The sequence below is a fragment of the Macaca fascicularis genome, chromosome 9 (genome assembly GCF_037993035.2).
Source record: "Macaca fascicularis isolate 582-1 chromosome 9, T2T-MFA8v1.1".
NCBI classification, from domain to species: Eukaryota; Metazoa; Chordata; class Mammalia; order Primates; family Cercopithecidae; genus Macaca; species Macaca fascicularis.
Window position 1 is genome coordinate 22,156,794 of NC_088383.1, and position 21,589 is coordinate 22,178,382.

The 21,589-nt window shown below is 43.1% G+C and overlaps 1 long non-coding RNA gene across 1 annotated transcript in view; it reads right to left on the reverse strand.

The window, feature by feature from the left end:
- The window catches only part of LOC141407656 (uncharacterized), a 34,054-nt gene that overhangs the window by 9,817 nt on the left and 2,648 nt on the right, over positions 1–21,589 (reverse strand). The window contains exon 2 of the long non-coding RNA XR_012417523.1: positions 9,588–9,681. This is a non-coding gene — a long non-coding RNA (uncharacterized lncRNA). The remainder of the gene's footprint in view (positions 1–9,587; positions 9,682–21,589) is intronic.

Here is a 21,589-nt window from a genome sequence, read left to right on the forward strand (position 1 = left end):
GAAAGGAAAGGAAAGGAAAGGAAAGGAAAAGGGAAAGGGAAAGGGAAAGGGAAAGGGAAAGGGAAAGGGAAAGGGAAAGAAAAGTTAGCAGGCATAGTGATAAGCATGGTTCCAGCTACCCAGGAGGATTGCGTGAGCCCAGGAGTTCAAGGCTGTAGTGAACTGTGATCACGCCACTGAACTCCAGCCTGGGCAACATAGCAAGACCCTGTCTTTAAAAAAGGAAAGAAGGAAGAAAGAAGTGCTTTTCTTTACATTCTAAATACTAAAATTATTTTTCAGTCTCTCAAACCTAAAAGGCTACCCCAAGCTTCTTATACTTTGCTATGGTATCAAATCCCAGCAGTGTATTTGGCAACCAACCTTTTGGAAACTGAGAGCTTCCATGTTCACTTTAGGGCAGGAGACACTGACACTGAGGCTTTGAAAGGAACAAGAGAGGGAGCCCTGTGTCGGACCGCACTCAGGAATCCTGGTTTGTAAAGAAAACAGTGCAATGGCCAGGCAGGTAGCTAGGAGGACAAGAGGACAGCCTTAATAAATTGGATGGCAATCCATGAGCTGAGATTTCGGGGTCTCTTGATGCAAGCTGAAAGGTCCCCTGTTACCGATTCAGACATTGTATGATCAGCCTATGCAACGCAGTTTTCCACATCTGAATGTTCTTCTCATCCTATTTTGCTGTTATCACACCATCAAGAATAAAGAAACGGCCAGAAACCTAGCTGGTACTCACAATGATTGGAAGTAGGAAGGAAACAGGCAAACAGAAGAAGCTTAATGGAATGTGGCACTTCTAATTGGATCGTATTGCGTTTTAGTGCCCTCCTTTACCATGTAAGTCTAGACACTGTGATACATACGCAGAGAGGAAAAGAGCAACATGGATCTCAACAGCCAATGAATTCATGCCTTCTCCCCACTCCCTGTCACTAAAGCTTTTGTAGTCCTAAATTTATCGAACTCCCTCCAGCCTAAAGAAAAGTTTTTCTGGCCAGGTGCAGTGGCTCATGCCTGTAATCCCAGAACTCTGGGAGGCCGAGGCGGGCGGATCACCTAATGTCGGGAGTTTGGGACCAGCCTGACCAAACTGGAGAAACCCCATCTCTACTAAAAACACAAAATTAGCCGGGCATGGTGGCACATGCCTGTATTCCCAGCTACTCAGGAAGGCTGAGGCAGGAGAATCACTTGAACCTGGGAAGCAGAGGTTGCAGTGAGCCAAGATCGTGCCACTGCACTCCAGCCTGGGCAACAGTCAGACTCCATCTCAAAATGATAATAATAATATATTTTAGGAATAATCAGAAAAATGTTCTCACTTTGGAGGATGAAGTTATCTGCTGGGAGGAGTAAAATGAGGAATCACAAAGAGGAAAGAAAGAGGTAAGAGCAGTTTGCAGGCGGGAGAGTGATGTCACTGAGGCGGTAAAATGCAGTCTTGGCTGGGCGCAGTGGCTCGCGTCTGTAAATCTCAGCACTTTGGGAGGCTAAGGCAGGTGGATCACCTGAGGTCAGGAGTTCGGGCAGCCTGGCCAACAAGGTGAAACCCCATCTCTACTCAAAATACAAAAAATTAGCTGGGCATGGTGGCACATGCCTGTAATCCCAGCTACTTGGGAGGCTGAGGCAGAAGAATTGCTTGAAATGGGGAAGTGGAGGTTGCAGTGAGGCGAGATTGCACCATTGCACTCCAGCCTGAGTGACAGAGCAAGACTCTGTCTCACAAAAAAAAAAAAAAAAAATGCATTCTTGGTCATGATGTTGTGGTTCCCTCAGCCTAGCATGTCTACCTTGCCTCCCTTGCTCAGGCCCTTGTCCCAGGGGCAGCCTATTCAGACTTTACAGTGTATTAAACATCCCTGGCTGGAGAGGACATAGAGTCAGTAAAGATCTGGGATTTTTTTTTTTTTTTAAGGCTCAAGTGACCCTCCCAACTGAGACTCCTGAGTAGCTGGGATTAAAGGCGTGTACCACCGTGCCTGGCTGGGTTTTTTTGTTTGTTTGATTTTTTTTGTTTTTAAGTTTTTGTAGAGATGGGGTCTCACTTTGTTGCCCAAGCTGGTCTTGAAATCCTGGTCTCAGATGATCTTCCCACCTCAGCCTCTCAAAGTCCGGGGATTACAGGTCCGAGTCACCACGCCCAGTCAAGGTCTGGGTTTTGCAACAACCACAGAGACACCATCTCTATGGTGCTATAGGGAGAAGTCACTGGGGCACACAGCCACCGGCGGCTACTTTCACTCAACCTCAAAAATAATACTCTAGCTGCTAGTGAGAGGGGAATAAAGAGAGGGCAAAGCCTGGAAGTCAGAGGTTAGAGGCTGACAACGCTGCAGGCATTTTTCCTGGTCAAAAGAAAAGAGAAAAAAAGTAGGTTTACAGGTGGATACCAAAGCCAATATTGGACAAGCAGTGCCAAAGGAAGCAAGAGAAGGAGGGAGTGCCTACGCTACCTTAAGGTGCTGGACTTATACGATTATGTGCTCCAGACAATTGTGTATATGTGTAGTGCTTTAGCCTCTGTATGGGTGAGGAAATGATAGCTGCTATAACAAAGAGACCCAAAAATTCAATGGCTCAAACAAGATAAAAGTTTATGTCTTACTCATCTAACAGTCCAATTTAAGAATTTCAGGTGGGTTTGTCCCCTTTCCAGGGTGGCCCATGGCAGTCCTTCCACACATGACTTCCAAGGATGTCCAAGTTGTGGCCAAGCCAGACTGCAAGAATAGGGGCAAGAGAGTTGAGTTCAGGGCTAGAAACTTCCTCTCAAACAAGTAAATGGGAAGTTGCTCCCAACATTTCTGTTCATATTCCATCTATGAGAGCTGGGTTGTATAGCCACAGCTTGCTGCAAAGTGGGACATGAGCCGGGGGAATGTAGCCCCTGCAAATGCAGCCAAAATCCGCAGTAGTATTCTAATACTAAGGAAGACTGGGAGAACAGAGTCTGGTGAAGCAGACTCCGCTATCATTTTTCTTCACCTGGTCAATGCCTTTATGGATATGTTAGTTCATTTTGCATTGCTATAAAGGAATACCTGAGACTGGGTAATTTATAAAGAAAAGGAGGTTTTTTATTTTTATTTTTTATTTTTTTGAGACAGAGTCTCACTCTTCACCCAGGCTGGATTGCAGTGGCACAATCTCGGGTCACTGCAACCTCTGCCTTGGCCCAGGTTCAAGCAATTCTCCTGCCTCAGCTTCCCAACTAGCTGAGATTACAGGTGCCCGCCACCACGCCCAGCTAATTTTTGTATTTATAGTACAGATGGGGTTTTACCATGTTGGCCAGGCTGGTCTCAAACTCCCGACCTTCAGTGATCTGTCCATCTCGGCCTTCCAATGTGCTGAGATTATAGGCATGAGCCACCGCACCCAGCCCAGAAAAGGGGTTTATTTGGCTGACAGTTCTGCAGGATGCACACGCATGGCACCAGCATCTGTCTGGCTTCTGGTAAGGGGTCAGGGAGTTTATAATCACAGAGGAAAGTGTCCAGGGAGCAGGCGCGTCACATGGCAAGAGCAGAAGCAAGAGAGAGGAGGAGAAGGTGCTAGACCCTAACAACCAGATCTGGCATGAAATCATTACTGTGGTGAGGGCACCAAGCCATTCACGAGGGATCCACCCCCAGGACCCAGACACCTCCCATTAGGTCCGACTTCCAACAGTGGGGCTCACATTTCAACATGAGATGTGGAGGGGAGAAATATCCAGACAGTATCAATGGATAACATCTGACTCTTTTTTTTTTTTTTTTTTTTTTTTGGCTAAAGAAAGTGCCCAGTTTATTGCTAGACCAGACAAGTGTTTATTCCAAATTGTGATCAAGATAGATAATTAAGTACTTTCCTTATATAATGAAAATTACCATTATCCTATTAGTGTAATCAGCTTACTGAGTTTATTGATACTGCATTAATATTAAAATAGGCTGGGCATGGTGGTGGCTCATGCCTGTAATCCCAGCACTTTGGAAGGCCGAGGCAGAAGATCACTTGAGGTCAGAAGTTTGAGACTACATGATGGACTACATGATGAAACTCCATCTGTACTAAAAATACAAAAATTAGCCAGGCATGGTGGCACATGCATGTAGTCCCAGCTACATGGCTGAGGAAGGAGAATCGCTTGAACCAGGGAGGCAGAGGTTGCAGTGAGTTGATATCGTGCCACTGCATTCCAGCCTGGGTGACAGAGGGAGACTCCATCTCAAAAAAGAAAAAAATTAAATTAGAATAAACAGATGTTAATAGGCAGCATGCATATTTGATGTGCCTTTATTTTCTTCTGCTTTAGGATAGCACTTCATTCTTAAGTGTGTGAGTAAAGGAAGCAAAATTGTAGTAAGCTATATTGATGGTATGTAAAAGAAATATAGGAAAGGTTTACATTTCATTTGTTAGATTCCTGCCAAGTATTTTAAGTGGTAGGGTATATAAAAATAATATTTTAAATTATTAAAACACCTTGGTATTGGCTCATTTGATTACACTATAAATTTTTCTCTAAAGGCAAGTATGGTATTTTATATTTTCTAACAATAATCCTATTCTTCCCTTTTCCTTATATTTTTCTTTGGTATTTTCCTGATGTATTAGAAAATTATTTTCAAGTATAAGACTGGTTTGTAAAAATACCTACATATTGTGTGAGATGATCATTATCATTTTTTTCTCCACTACCTTCTCATCAAATAAAGACAGACAAGAGTGATATAACAGTTGCCAAAGAAACAAAAGGCATCCCAGTTATTTCTGTGCTAGGATGGCTCTTGGCTTGCTGTTGCTGAAAAGCAAACAAGATACAGCCAAGAAATTGTGCCGTCGTTGCCTGGTTGGAAGGAAAGTTAGGGGCGCATATTCGGTTCAAAATGACATTCAGGGAGGACCCAATGTCAGTGTTCTGCCAAGTCACACACAAGGAGAGAAAATCTATAATGACAGTTCAAATCTGTCTTCCCCCAGCAAATTGTGTCCGCCCTGTTATAAACGGTAACAACAGCACAGGAAATAGCTGACCTTTTTGCCATTGGTTAAGAGTTATTGCTAGCTCCTAGTTGGCTGATAGCTTGAGTCTCTGAAAAACAAGGAATATTTCAGAAACCTAATTATGAAGAAGAGATACGTGCAATTTCCAGGTAAATGAAGCAAGTCTTGTACATGCCCAGATGTGACCAGGCCTCTGTTATATGAGCCCTGGCAAGTTAAACAGGCTATATCTTCTTGTTTGAAGCAGCTAAGAACGTCCCAAGCTCACAGCAATGCTAGGAGGCCCCGGCACTGACTCTTGAGAAAATGTTTGAGACTAAACATGAAAGTTGCTCCCTAACCCGCAGTGTTATCATTGCAGTTGTTAACAAGATAAAGTAAATAAACCTAAACTCTCAGTGAACTTATTTCTCAGTTTATTGAATTGAATTTCCTGACATGCTGCACTGGGTGCCTGGAATACAAAGATGCATAAAGCCTGGTTCGGTGAGAGAGATGGTTATGGAGACATATGATGACGGCAACTGAGAAACAGTCTAGGCAGACCCCGATCCCAGAGGAGGAGCAAAGATATCTCCCTGGAGATCAGGGAGGGCTCGCAGCCAGGGATGCTTGAGATCAGGCAGACAAGAGGCATGCCTATGTTTAACCCAGAAAGCAACGAAAAATTTGCTGGCCGGGCGTGGTGGCTCACACCTGTAATCCCAGCACTTTGGGAGGTCAAGGTAGGTGGATCACAAGGTCAGCAGTTCCAGACCAGTCTGGCAAATACGGTGAAACCCCATCTCTACTAAAACCACAATAATTAGCTGGGCATGGTGGCAGGCACCTGTAGTCCCAGCTACTTGGGAGGCTGAGGCAGGAGAATTGCTTGAACCCAGGAGGCAGAGGTTGTAGTGGACTGAGACTGCGCCATTGCATTCCAGCCTGGGCGACAGAGCAAAGCTCTGTCTCAAAAAAAAAAAAAAAAAAAAAAAAAGGAACAGTTTGCATATTACTTGTGGGATAACCTTTTTTGGGGGGCAGTGGTTTCATTGGAAAGTTAAATAATAGTTATAATGACTACCATTTTGTTGCAGGAAGGCAGGGACCCCAAATGGAGGGACCAGCTGGAGCTGTGGCAGAGGAACATAAATTGTGAAGATTTCATTTTAATATGGACATTTATCGGTTCCCAAATAATACTTTCATAATTTCTTACACCTGTTTTACTTTTATCTCTTAATTCTGTTATCTTCATAAGCTGAGGATGTCCGTCACCTCAGGACCACTGTGATAATTGTGTTAACTGTACAAATTGATTGTAAAACATGTGTGTTTGGACAATATGAAATCAGTGCACCTTGAAAAAGAACAGAATAATAGCAATTTTTAGGGAACAAGGGAAGACAACCATAAGGTCTGATTGCCTGTGGGGTTGGGCAAAAATAGCCATATTTTTCTTCTTGCAGAGAGCCTATAAACATACGTGTAAGTAGGGAAGATATCGCTAAATTCTTTTCCTAGCAAGGAATATTAATATTAATACCCTGGGGAAAGAATGCATTCCTCAGGGGAGGTCTATAAACAGCCGCTCTGGAAATGTCTGTATTATGTGGTTGAGATAAGGACTGAGATGCGCTGTGGTCTCCTGCAGTACCCTCAGGCTTACTAGGGTGGGGAAAAACCCAGCCCCGGTAAATTTGTGGTCAGACCAGTTCTCTGCTCTCGAACACTGTTTTCTGTCGTTTAAGATGTTTATCAAGACAATACGTGCACCGTTGAACATAGACCCTTATCAGTTCTGCTTTTACCCTTTGCCTTTTGATCTTTGTTGGACCCTTATCAGTAGTTCTCCTTTTTGCCCTTTGAAGCATGTGATCTACTCCCTGTTCTTACATCCCCTCCCCTTTTGAAACCCTTAATAAAAAACTTGCTGGTTTGAGGCTCAGGTGGGCATCACGGTCCTACCGATATGTGACGTCACTCCCAGTGGCCCAGCTGTAAAATTCCTCTCTTTGTACTCTTTCTCTTTATTTCTCAGCCAGTTGACACTTATGGAAAATAGAAAGAACCTACGTTGAAATATTGAGGGCAGGTTCCCCCGATACCATTTATTGAGTTACGCTACTGTACTAAGCTGGATATAAATACAGATATATAAAATTAGTTTACTAGAGCTACCATAACGAAATCATTAACTGGCTGACTTAAACAATAGAAATTTATTTTTCTTCCAGTTCTAGAGGCTGAAAATCCAAGATCAAGGTGGTGAGCAGGGCTGGTTTCCTCTGAGGCCTCCCTCCTTGGCTTGCAGATAGCTGCCTTGTTGCTGCTTCTTCATGTGGCTGTCCCTCTGTGCACATATGCCCCTGCTGTCTCTCTGTGTATCCTAGCCTCCTCTTCTTATAAGGACGCCAGTCCATTTGGGTCTTGTTTTTGTTTTTGTTTTGCTTTGTTTTGTTTTTGGAGATAGAGTTTCACTCTGTCACCTGGGCTGGAGTGCAACTGCGCTATCTCAGCTCATTGCAACCTCTGCTTCCTGGGTTCAAGTGATTCTCCTGCCTCAGCCTCCCGAGTAGCTGGGATTACAGGTGTGTACCACCACACCCAGATAATTTTGTATTTTTTAGTAGGGACGGGGTTTTGCTATGTTGGCCAGTCTGGTCTTGAACTCCTCAAGTGATCTGCCTGCCTCGGCCTCTCAAAACACTGGGATTACAGGCGTGAGCCACTGCGCCTGGCTGACACCAGTCCATTTGGATTAGAGCCCACCTTGAGCTTCATTTTAACTTAATTACCTCTTTAAAGATCCTATCTCCAAATATAATCACATTCTGAGATAGAAGGGGTTAGGGCTTCAATATATGAATTTTGGGAGCACACATTTCAGCTTATAATACATATGTGTCCATGTATATACTTAAACATATAATTTTATCTGCAACCACCCTATAATGGTCCTGCCATTCCATTTTACAGATGAGGAACTGATGCTCAGATAGGCTTAATAATTAGCCCAATGTCACCTAATTAATAAGTGTCAGGAAATGTAAACCCAGGACTGTCTGACTGCAAAACCCAGGCTTTTAACCACCATGCTATACTTTGAAGGGAGAGAAAAATAAGTAGCAGTTATAAAAATTCTTCTGTGTTACCTGGTATCCGTTTGCACACTCAGCCATGCCATTAATTGGCCCAACATTTATTGTGTGCTTATGACGTATCCCAGGTAACAGGAGAAGTTGTGACTCTTTCATGAGAGAGTTGCAGAATTAAATTGGAAATAATTTTATATTTGGAAGAACTGTGCAGTTCTCCCAGACAGGAAACCTACTGCAGGGGAGCGGTTAGAATTCTATCAGGCTCAGGGATATTTAGAGCTAGGAAAAAAAGTATCCAAAATCCAGTCAGTGGATGTGGGCTTATAGACACCGTAAAGAGATAGTAGAAGATTTGGTAATGTAAAACTTGAACTTAAAGGATATGAAATTATGTGCCACCTTCTGTAAGTTATGGAATCACTGACATAGCACCTAGGGTAGGGCTCAAGGTATTCCCACTCTATTGTAGACATGGATTCTGTTGCATCCTCCCAAAAAAATTATCTTGAGAGGGCAATCCCTAACTGTGATTGTTCTTTAGTGGACAAGAGTATTTAACCTTGAGAGAATTCAAAATGAAGTATAGAAATGTTTAAGAGCACCAGGCACAGTGGCTCACGCTTGTAAACCCAGCACTTTGGGAGGCCGAGGTGGGTGGATTACTTGAGGTCAGGAGTTCGAGACCAGCCTGGTCAACATGGGAAAACCCCATCTCTGTTAGAAATACAAAAATCAGCTGGGTATAGCGTCAGGTGCCTGTACTCCCAGCTACTTGGGAGACTGCAGCAGGAGTATTGCTTGAACCCAGGAGGCAGAGGTTGCAGCGAGCCAAGACTGTGTCACTATACTGTAGCCTGGGAAACAGAGCAAGACTCTGTCTCAAAAAAAAAAAAAGATAAGAAAGAAAGAAATTTTTAAGGGAGTGAAACTTGTACTATTGATATCTCAGTATTAAGGAATCTGGACATACTAATAATATAGTACTTATAATACTTGTTATGGACTGAGTATTTGTTCCCCTGAAAATTCACATGTTGAAATATTTTTTATATAAATATATATATTTGGGTTTCTGTGGGATTTTTTCAGTAGAGACAGGGTCTCACTCTGTCACTCAGACGGGAGCGCAGTGGCACAATCATAGCTCACTGCAGCTGCAAACTCCTGGGCTCCAACCATCCTCCCACCTCAGCCTCCTAGTAGCTGGAACTGCAGGCACACACCACCACTCTTGACTACTTTTTCATTTTTTTTTGAAATGGGGGTTTTGCTATGTTACCCGGACTGGTCTCGAACTCTTGGGCTCAAGAGATCATCCTGTCTCATCACCAAAAGTGCTAGGATTACAGGCGTGAGCCACCATACCCAGCCTAGACTTACGTTTTTAAGTTGAAAGTTTACTACGTTTTATGTAATATTGGCACTTAGAGTTAAGGCTGGCTATATGGTCATGTTTAATGATTAAATTTATAAAAATTAAACATTTTAGTCAGGCAAGTTGGCACACACCTGTAATCCCAGTTACTCAAGGAGGCTGAGGCAGGAGGATCACTTGAGGTCAGGAGTTCAAGACCAGTCTGAGCAACACAGCAAGGCCCACCATCTCCAGAAAAAAAAGAGATAATTAAACATTTTGGAAAGTTTAACAGCCAGACATCTGAGTTACTTTAAAGGGAAATAAATACATTAATGGGTTATTATTGCAGTTTCAAATAAGTATAAGTTTAGATTTATAAACGGGACCAAATATTAATCAAAGGCGCCCCTCCTACAGTGTTGCGATTTGCTAGATTTATAAACAGAAATTTCTAAATTGACCTGAAAAGAAAGAACTTGATTTTTTGATATGTAACCTAAATAAATGGCAATTTTTAAAATCGAAGTAAACCCCTGAAGAAGCTTTCTGTGGACAAAGCAGAAAAAGGTGTAGTTGGAACCTAAGAAAGGAGGCATCTGAACTGGGAGTCAGGGGAAAGCTTTACAGAGGAAGAACTGAAGATAGGTATGAGTGTGTCCAGCAAATTAAATAGGGGAGGTCAGGGCCAGGCGTGGTGGTTCACATCTGTAATCCCAGCATTTTGGGAGGCTGAGGCGGGCAGATCACTTAAGGTCAAGAGTTTGAGACCAGCCTAGCCAACATGATGAAACCCCGTCTCTTCTAAAAATACAGAAATTAGCCAGGCATGGTGGCAGGCAGCTATAATCCCAGCTACTTGGGAGCCTGAGGCAGGAGAATCACTTGATCCTGGAGGCGGAGGTTGCAGTGAGTCGAGATCATGCCTCCGCACTCCAGCCTGGACAATATAGCAAGACTCCGTCTCAAACAAAAAAAAGAAAAAGAAATATATGAACAACAGCTACAAGTAGTTCAGCATTCCTGAGTCAAAAATCAAGCTGGGAAACAGATCCCAGTGATGTCAGCTAGGTATGAAGGGACTTGTGTCCCAGGTAAAGGCATTTCTGTTTTAACCTGTAGGCAATAGTAAGACATTGAAGAATTTCCCTCACATTTGATCTGATTTGCCTGGTTCGGAGCTCACAGTTGAAAAATAAAGTGAACCAACACTAAAGACAGGAAAACGATTAAAGTCTAGATAAATGATTTTGGAGAGTGGGAGGGAAAATGAGGATAGGAAAAGTAAAATCAAGCTGAGGGCAAAATGCATACCTAAAGTACATTCTCTTGAGTCATGGATACGTTGCTAGCGGTAAGCTGCAAAATTTATCAAATAGCAATGAAGGAAGGAAGGAAGGAGAGAGAGAGAAGGAAGCTGACTCAGAAACTGAGGGGAGAGGATTGGGCTAGAAATGTGTTTTAGGCATCAAGAACAAACAGATGGTAATTTTTGAAGCCATGAGTATAAACGATTTTCCAAAGAGTGTGCAGAGAATAGGGAAGAGAAAAAGGCTAAGGATAAATCAGAAGGAAAGTCAACATTGAAGGTGTAGGGAGCAGAAAAACAATTGGGTCAATGTAATTGTGACAGTTCAGTCCAAGAAGCAGGAGTGACCATTCAGAAGCATGAGGTATCAGGGTATCACAGGAGCTGAGGTTTTCAGAAGATGGAAGAAGCTGGGCACAGTGAACTTGAACTTGGGCTAGGAGTTCAAGCCAGAAGTTTGAGACCAGCCTGGACAAGACACCATCTCTAAAAGAAAAAGGGAGGCTGAGGCGAATGGATCATGAGGTCAGGAGATCGAGACCATCCTGGTCAACATGATGAAACCCCATCTCTACTAAATACAAAAAATTAGCCAGGCGTGATGGTGCACACCTGTAATCCCAGCTACTCAAGAGGCTGAGGCAGGGGAATCACTTGAATTCGGGAGGCAGAGGTTGCAGTGAGCCAAGATTGCATCATTGCACTCTAGCCTGGCAACAGAGCGAGACTCCACCTCAAAAAAAAAAAAGGTAGAAGGAAGTGTGCGCAGATGTTACCAAGAAGACCCATAATACAAAACTAGTATTGTGAGGATCTACCCAGCCAGGTTTGGGAAGATGGCCCTACCTTTACCTGTGTAATATTTCTAAAAATAATAAAGGAAGCTAGGCATGGCGGCTCTCTCTTGTAATCTCAGCACTTTGGGAGGCCAAGGCGGGAGGACTTCTTGAGCTCAGGAGTTTGAGGCCAGCATAGGCAACATAGTAAGACCCCATTTCTACAAAAAAATTTAAAAATTATTCGAGCGTGGTGGCACATACCTGTAGTCCTAGCTACCCTGGAGACTGAGTTGGGAGGAGCGCTTGAACCCACGAGATGGAGGCTGCAGTGAGCTATGATTGTGCCACTGCAGTCCAGCCTGGGCAACAGAGTGAGACTCTGTCTCTAAAAAGTAAATCAATCATAATAAAGGGGAAAAGAGTTTTCTCTGCCTTCAAATTGCCTCCTTCTATTTTCCTTATGGGCATGAGATCCATTAGCTTCTTAACCAACAAACAGTCTTTGGTCAGTGAACCCTCAGTAACTCAATAATTCAATAACTCAGTAACTCAGTAATTCAATCCCTATGTCCACCTCTGCCTTTAGGAAGCTCATCCCCTCCTTGGCTTCAGCTCTTTGCTGGTTTAGCCCTCATCCCTCCCTTTCGCTCCCACTTCCCCACCTTTCTGCCCTCTCTTCTCCCTCGTACCCACTCTCTGCAGGCATTTCTCAAGGCTCAGTGTTCAGCCCTCTGTTCATCTCGTTCTACACTCCTGGAGTAATTCTGCTGGACTGATTTGATTTCCTTCTTTAGCTATAATTTTGTGACAGATATTTCCCAGAAATCATAAAATGTTGCTATTGTTGTTGTTCAATACATCATTGCAGGGAAAGAACCGCTGGATGTATATGTCCTACATTCAAAATCACAGATACAAAGTGCTGCACATACCCCATCCATTATTCCCCTATTCTCTTGCTCTATTATTATTTCCAAGTAGCTCTAGGCAGCTTGGTGCTTCCAAGCTTCTGGGACTGTTGGCAGGAATAATAATGACTTATCCAACTGCAGCGACAAATCCAACCGCACAACCACTATTCCTGCAAGTGAGTTGAAAATGTATGGTGGTGCCTGCTAGACCTCACCCCTGAGAATGCACTGCATCCGCCAAACTCATATTGTCGGCCTCATCCATGCAAGCGGGGACATAGTATTAGCCTCTTCTAGTTATAATGTTAGCATATTTCATTGATTCTAAGGCTACATATTTTTCACATTGTAACTTCAGAAATTGAGATGCACTCTACAATTACAGTTAGCACTTTTCATTGTTATTGGGACATAAAATAACGATGTGTTTTATAATCTACAGTGTCACGCATCTGATGAAATTTGAGTATTTGAAGAACAAGATGCAAAAATAAATTAGTTTCATCTATTGTACAACATGGTGACTATAGTTAATCACGTTGACTTTTTTTGGTTTTTTGGCTTTTTTAAGAGATGGGGTCTCGCTCTATTGCTCAGCCTGGAGTGCAGTGGCTATTCACATGTGCAATCATAGTGCACTACAGAGCCTCAAACTCCTAGGCTCAAGCGATCCTCTTCCTCAGCTGCGACTCCCGAGTAGCTGGGACTACAGGCATGTGCAGCTTGTATTTTCAAAATTGCTAAGAGAGTAGATTTTGTGCTCCTATCACAAAAACAAATAAGTAAGGTAATGCACATGTTAATTAGCTCAACTGAGCCATTCCACAATGTTTACATATTACAAAATGTCATGTGGTACACAATAAATATACACAATTTTATTTGTCAAATTTTTAAAGTGTTTTCTTTTTGTTTTGTTTTGCTTTATTCTGAGATGGAGTCTGGCTCTGTTGCCCAGGCTGAAGGGCAGTGGCGCAATCTCAGCTCACTGCAATCTTCGCCTCCCAGGTTCAAGTGATTATCCTGCCTCAGCCTCCCGAGTAGCTGGGACTACAGGCGTGCATCACCACACCCAGCTAATTTTTGTATTTTTAGTACAGAAGAGGTTTCACCATGTTGGCCAGGATGGTCTCGATCTCCTGACCTCGTGATCTGCCTGCCTCGGCCTCCCAAAGTGCTGGGATTACAAGTGTGAGCCACCATGCCTATAGCCATTTGTCAAATTTTTAACTGTTTATTTTTTTTCTTTCCAAGATGGAGTCTTGTGCTGTCACTCAGGCCGGAGGGCAGTGGTGTGATCTTGGCTCACTGCAACCTCCACCTCCCGGGTTCCTGCAATTCTCAACTCAGCCTCCCGAGTAGCTGGGATTACAGGCGAGAGTCACCGTGCCCAGCCTTCAGTGTGTTTTTAAAATAAATTAGTTTCGCTTTGGAAGACAATAAGCACAGTGTTTAAAAGGTAGATTTAGAAGTCAAACACACTGGGTTTACATTTCAGCTCTGACACTTACTAGCGCTAATAACTAGAAAACGTTGCTTCATCTCTCCAAGTCTCCATTTTTCTAAGCTGAAAAATTGGACTAAGAGACTGGCAATATCTACCTCATAGGGTTTTTAGAGGTTTAAACCCTGTTGTGTGATGTGCTAAGACAATGCCTGGAAGCTGGTAAATGCTCTGTCTGCTACATCCCAGTCTTCCTGTATTTGTCAAAAGGAAAAGCTGTAAGATGTATAGGAACAATATTGGACTTGTATTTTGACTGAACCAGGCAAACAACTCTCTAATGACTCTAATCAAAGAGAGAGAAAAAATAAACAGCCCATAATTCAGGGTTGAATAGCGTCGTAAAACAGGCAAAGCAAATTCTCATGCTTGTAAATCAAGAAAAAGTTTCTACAGTAATAGATCAATGCCATTTCTTCTTCCCTACCTCACACTACTGAAAATGGTACAGGGCATACATTACGTATTAAATCCAAATTTACTCAATAAGAAGATAGCCCCCTTCCTTCTGAGATTACCCAGTCAGCATTCTACAGCTTACTAAGCTGACTAGAGTCAATCAGAATCAAGATATTTACCAAAATCTCTAGGTATATTTTAAGGGAGAAGACATAAAGCTGCATACAATATAGTCTGATTTTTACAAATATACATATATTCATAAAGAACTGAAATGATATATACCAAGTTACCTGCTGGATAGTAAGATTATGAAACTTTTTTGTTTTATCTTTTCATTTTTAATTTGTTTATGACTGAGATAAACTGCTCTGGTAAAAAAAAAAAAAAAAAAAGCAAATCGTTTAATCTTTTTATTTTTTTTATTATTTATTTATTTATTCATTTATATTTTTTGAAACAGGGTCTCACTCTGTTGCCCAAGCTGGAGTGCAATGGCATGATCTTGTCTCACTGTAACCTCCACCTCCTTGGTTCAAGCAATCCACCCACCTCAGCCTCCTGAGTAGCTGGGACTACAGGTGTGCACCACCACACCCAGCTAATTTTTTTATGTTTTGGTAGAGACAGGGTTTCACCATGTTGGCCAGGCTGGTCTCAAACTCCCCGCCTCAAGTGATCTGCCTGCCTTAGCCTCCCAAAGTGCTGGGATTACAGGCGTAAACCACTGGGTTCAGCTAATCTTTTTATATTATAAAAGAAAAAAGAATAACTTGTTTTTCACAGGATTTAGGAGAGATTCTCTTTAGCCAATGTCCCAGAGGTTGTTTTTATAAATTTAAACACACACTTTGGAGACATTAATTCAGTATTTCTTAGGAAGACTATTAAATAGTCCCCTGCAAGCTATTGCAGGATAGACACATAGTGATGATGTGTTCATACTAACTAATGAAAGGTTCACTTTAGCAGCTCAGAGTAAACCAGAATCTTCTAAGCAGGCTAAGTGAATTCAGCATAGAAGAGACAAAATAATCAGCTTACAAAGACACTGCTTGGGGTAACTATTTTCTTTGGGAGCGTGTAGCAAAAGAATTGTTTTTTAAAAAATTAACAGTGGCTGGGCGCAGCGGCTCATGCCTGTAATCCCAGCACTTTGGGAGGCCAAGGTGGGTGGACTACCTGAGGTCAGGAGTTCAAGACCAGCCAGGCCAATATGGTGAAACCCCATCTCTACTAAAATACAAAAATTAACCAGGTGTGGTGGTGTACACCTGCAATCCCAGCTACTTGGGAGACTGAGGCAGGAGAATCACTTGAACCCAAGAAGCAGAGGTTGCAGTGAGCTGAGATCGTGCCATTGCACTCCTGCCTGAGCAACTGAGCGAAACTCTGTCTCAAGAAAAAAAAAAAAGCAAAAACAGCAGCAATGCAAAGTAATATTAATATCTGTTGTCCAATATGCCTTACTAAATAGACAAACAGTAGTAGCTAAAACCAAGAAATCCACTTTTTTCCTGGTGTCATCTGTATATTGGTACATGTATAAACTGAACTGCTTGTATTAGTCCATTCTCACACTGCTGTAAAGTTACTATCTGAGACTGGGTAATTGGTAAACAAAGTAACAAAGGAGGTTTAATGGACTCACAGTTCCACATGGCTGGGGAGGCCTCAGTAAACTTACAATCATGGTGGAAGGAGAAGCAGGGAATTTCTTCACAAGGCTACAGGAGAAAGGAGAGCATGGGAAACCGCCACTTATAAAACCATCAGATCTCATGAGAACTCACTCACTATCAGGAGAACAGCATGGGGGAAACTGCCCCCATGATCCAATCACCTCCTACCAGATCCCTCCCCCGACAAATAGGGAATACAATTTGAGATGATATTTGGGTGGAGACACATCCAAGCCATATCACTGCTATAACAAAGGGACCCCAAAATGATGACCCCTACAGAAGGGCTGGGTGTAGTGGCTGATGCCTGTAATCCTAGCACTTTAGGAGGCCTAGGAGGGTGGATCACCAGAGATCAGGAGTTTGAGACCAGCCTGACTAACATGGTGAAACCCCATCTCTACTGAGAATACAAAATTAGCCAGGTGTGGTGGTGCATGCCTGTAATCCCAGCTACTTGGGAGGCTGAGGCAGGAGAATCGCTTGAACCCAGGAAGCAGAGGTTGCAGTGAGCCAAGATCCCACCATTGCACTACAGCCTGGGCAACAAGGGCGAAACTCTGTCTCAAAAAAAAAAAAAAATTTAGCCTGGTGTTGTGGTGCATGCCTGTAGTCCCAGCTACTCGAGAGGCTGAAATGGAAGGATTGCTTGAGCCCAGGAGTTTGAGGCTACATTGAGCTATGAATGCAACTACTGCACTCCAGCCTGGGTGACAGAGAGAAACCCTGTCTCAAAATAAATAAATGAGTAAATAAATAAATAAATAACCATACAGAAGTTCATTCTTGTGTCATTTCCAGAGGTGAGCACAGTGGGGTACAAGGTGGTGAGGCCGCTCTGCTCCAGGAGGTCCTCATTCTCATTGTTCCACCACCTGGTAGGGAGGGATCCTTGCCCGAGTGGTCAGACTGGCTCACCATACCAAAGGAAGGGAATGGGGGAGGAAGTCAAAGGCGAGCAATTTCTCTTTAAGAAAATGATGTGGAAGTTGCACACCTCACTTCAACTCACAACTCAGTGATAAGAACTTAGATAGCCTCATCTGTTAGAAAAGAGGCTGGACACTGTAGCCTCTACCTGGGAACTCTAGCCTCTACCTGCTAAACCTCAGGGAGAGGGGTGTACACATCAAAAGAGAGGAGGGGAGGCTGGCTGCTAACCCATAGTTGCAATTTATGCTACAAAGAGCCTTTTTCTTTTTTTTAGAGACAGCATCTTGCTGTCACCCAGGCTGCAGGACGGTGCTGCAATTATAGCTCACTGCAGCCTCAATCTCCTGGGTTGGGATCCTCCCATCCCAACCTCCCGAGTAGCTGGGACTATAGGTGCATACCACCATGCCTGGCTAATTTTTTTTTTTTTTTTTTGGTAGAGATGGAGGTCTCACTATGTTGTCCGAGTTGGTCTCCAAGTCCTGGCCTCAAGCGATCCTCCCACCTCAGCTTCCTAAAATGCTGGGATTATAGGCATGAGCCACTGCACCAGTTTTAAACAGCACCAGTTTTAAACAGCATGTTTCTAACTTAATTTTTATTTTTTTTCTTTTGGAGACAGACTCTCACTTTGTTGCCCAGACTGGAGTGCAGTGGTGTCAAATCAGCTCACTGCAACCTCCACCACCCCAGCTCAAGCAATCCACCCACCTCAGCTTCCCGTGTAGCTGGGACTACAGGCATGCACCACCATGTCCAGCTAATTTTTTATATTTTTAGTAGAGACAGGGTTTCGCCATGTTGGTCAGGCTGGTCTTGAACTCCCGGCTTCAAGTGATCTACCCATCTCAGCCTCCCAAAATGTTAGGATGACAGCCATGAGCCACCGTGCTTGACTTCTAACGTAAAATTTTATGTTCTTTTCTGTCTACCCACTTTCAAAATATGATTGATAAGGCACTGCCGGAGGCCACCAGAAGCTGGAAAGCAAGATTCCTCCCCTAGAGCCTCTGAAGGGAGTGCAGCCCTGCCCACACCTTGATTTCAGCCCAGTAACACTGATTTTGGACTTCCAGCCTCCAGATCTATGAGGGGATAAGTTTCTGTTGTAAACGATTCTGTTGTAGTAATTTGTTACAGAAGCTGTTGGAAATGAATACAGTGACATTGTCTGTGACTTCGGCCTTGGAAATTTTTTCATAGCCATAACCCTGAGCCAAAATGTTCCGTCCTGATTCTAACTTGACCTATAAATTGGAGTTAGTGATTTGAATCTAGCTGAGCGTTTACCTAAGAAAAAGAAGTCTCTAAATCTTTCTAAGCAAAAGGAGTGGGCTGTCATTGATACTTAGTTTCCTAAAACCCAGTATAAACAAGGGTGCCCTGTTTGGGGAATTTGAGGGTAGAAAGAGAGAAGAAAATTCTCAAAGTTCATTTTTACTCATTAACTCCTTCCATAGTATTCATTGGCCACCTGCCATGGGCCAGGCACTGAGCTTGGAATTAGGAAACAACCATGTATAAAACAAAGTTCCCCCAAGGGGCTCTCAGTCTAGTTCAGCTTTCAGGGAGGGAGAGAGAAAAAGAAAGAAGGCCAAGATGGATACATAAATCTGAGAAACTCACTTTATGAAACGATGTGCAAAACCATGTGAAATACTCCATCACACTTCTCTAAACCTTATAATACCATCTGTGAACAAAACAAATGTTTTGGGGGAAAAAAGAAGCCTTCCTGAATGTGGAAATCAAGCCAGGAAGAAGGTCAGCATGTTACCTGACACAGAACAAGCCCCAGGGCAGACACAGAAACGAAGCATCCCAAAGCACAAGACATTAAGAAGGAATTAAAAAAAAAAAAAGGCACAGCACAGTATGTCAGGCAAAGGACCTCAAAATCATATATAAAAGACACAAACATGTATGAGTTTATTAATTTCCGAAGCTGAAATCTTTTTATCAACTGAGTCAAATGAATTAAAAACTAAATTACCATATTCATCAATCCGTCTATATAAAACAATTTCCCTACCTTTAAAACCTACTACAGCCAAAATTCTACTAGAGGTTGTCAGTCTGAAGCTCACACAATTATCTTCATATATCGGGGGTGAGAGGGGTCGTAATAATCTAGGGCGCAAACCTGAATTGCCCAAGGGAGCTGACTACATAATCAAATTATCCAGTTCAAAGGGCAAGTTGTATAATTCAAGACCATAAAGTAAAAGTCCTCCTGTGCTGTTTAATAGTAAGTTTCCATTGCTGACTATTTTCCTGTGAAATCGCCTTGCTTCTCCATTTTCTTTTGCATTTTTAGACACAATCGGTGGACATTTTTTCCACTGGAAAGTAGCAAAGTGACAAGCATTCTTGCTAAAGAAATCTAATATCACACATTCTGACAAATCTCTTTGGACTTCCTCACTTCATTCAAAGATTCAAGCTCGCCTGACAGACTGGTGGGACAGGCCAGCAGGAGTCTTATTTGCCTTAGGGCCTGAATAGCTTCTTGGGAAATTCTGCCACCCAAGGGAAGCTCTCAAAGGTCAGACATTGGCTTGGCCCAGTAACAATGCCTCCCTGGTCCCAGAGGAAGGGTGATTCTGAGTGCAGCCTGGTCTGTGAATTAGATTTGTTCAGCAGCCCAGCCCCCATGGACTCATGTCAGAATCTTAGAGAGGGGTCTAAAAAACTAAACAGCAGTTTTTACTAAAATTTACTGATCAACTTTGACATCACTGAAAGTGGAAAGCCAGACGTTAAGTGTCTCTTGAGGTGCATGGGGACGTCCGCTGCACCATCAGAAAAGTAATAACAATAATAACCAAATCAGAATCTCATCAAGCCTCCAGGCCTCATTATCACCAGTTTACAGGAATAGAAGGAACCTAGGAGCATTGTTGAACAACACCATGATAACACAATCAGCCAAATCCAGGATGCAGAAAATTCCACAGGACAAATGGCCAGCTTCCTTTACCAAATACAGAGTTCTAAAAAGGGATAGTGAGAATTATTGTAGGCAGCAAGAGACTCAGGAGACATGACCAACTACATGTGTGGACTGTCTTTATATCCGGATTCGAACAAACCATCTGCACAAAGACATTTGTGAGACAATTGGAGAAAATGGAACATAGACTGAGAATTAGGTAATATTAAGAAATTATTGGGGGATTTTTAGGGATGATAATGTTACTGTGCTTATATTGGGAAAAGAGTCCTTTGCCTTTTAAAGCTAGTAATTAAGTACTTGGGGCCTGGACCAGTGGCCCATACCTGTAATCCTGCACTTTGGGAGGCTGAGGCAGGCAGATAACCTGAGGTTGGGAGTTCAAGACCAGCCTGGCCAACATGGCAAAACCCCATTTCTACTAGAAATACAAAAATTAGTGGGCCATGGTGGTGGTAGCCTGTAATTCCAGCTACTCGGGAGGCTGAGGCAGGAGAATCACTTGAACCTGGGAGGTGGAGGTTGCAGTGAGCCAAGATCACGCCATTGCACTCCAGCCATGGCGACAAGAGTGAAACTCCATCTCAAAAAAATACTACTAATAATAATTAAGTACTTAGCCAGGCACAGTGCCTCAAGTCTGTAATCCCAGCACATTGGGAGACCGAGGCAGGCAGATTGCTTGAACCCAGGAGTTCTAGACCAGCCTGGACAACGTACTGATACCCTGTCTCTATAAAAAATTAACCAGGCATGGTGGTGCATGCCTGTGGTCCCAGCTATCTAGGAGACAGAGGTGGGAGGATCGCTTGGGCCCAGAAGTTCAAGGCTGCAGTGAGTCATGATCACGTCACTGCACTCCAGCCCAGGTGACAGAGCAAGAACCTATATCAAAAAACAATAATAATAAGACCAGACACGGTGGCTCATCCCTGTAATCCCAGCACTTTGGGAGGCCGAGGCGGGCAGATCACTTGAGGTCGGAAGTTCCAGACCAGCCTGACCAACATGGTGAAACCCCATATCTACTAAAAATACAAAATTAGCCGGGCATGGTGGTGGCACACGCCTGTAATCCTAGCTACTTGGGAGGCTGAGGAGGAGAACTGCTTGAACCCAGGAGGTGGAGATTGCAGTGAGCCAAGATGGTGCCATTGCATTCCAGCCTGGGCAACAAGAGTGAAACTCTGTCTCAAAAGAAAAAAATAAATAATAAGAAGAATAACTATAATAATTAAGTATTTCAGGGTAAAATGATATGATGTCTGGGATTTGCTTCAAAATATTTCAGTGGGAGGGTGGGGAGGATGATGAGGAAGGATAAGGTGAGTAGATAAAACAAGAATGATAAAATATTGGTAACTATTGCAATTGGCCAATGTCTGCAGGTGATTTATTATACTATTCTCACTGTGTTTGAATATGTTTGAAGTTTCTATGACACTATTTTCTTTTCTTTTTCTTTTTTTTTTTTTTTTGAGACAGAGTTTTGCTCTTGTCGCCCAGGCTGGAGTGCAGTGGGGTAATCTCAGCTCACTGCAACCTCCTCCTCCTGGGTTCAAGCAATTATCCTGCCTCAGCCTCCTGAATAGCTGGGATTACAAGTGCCTGCCACCACACTTGGCTAATTTCTTGTATTTTTAATACCCAGCTAATTTTGTATTTTTCATGGGGATGGGGTTTCACC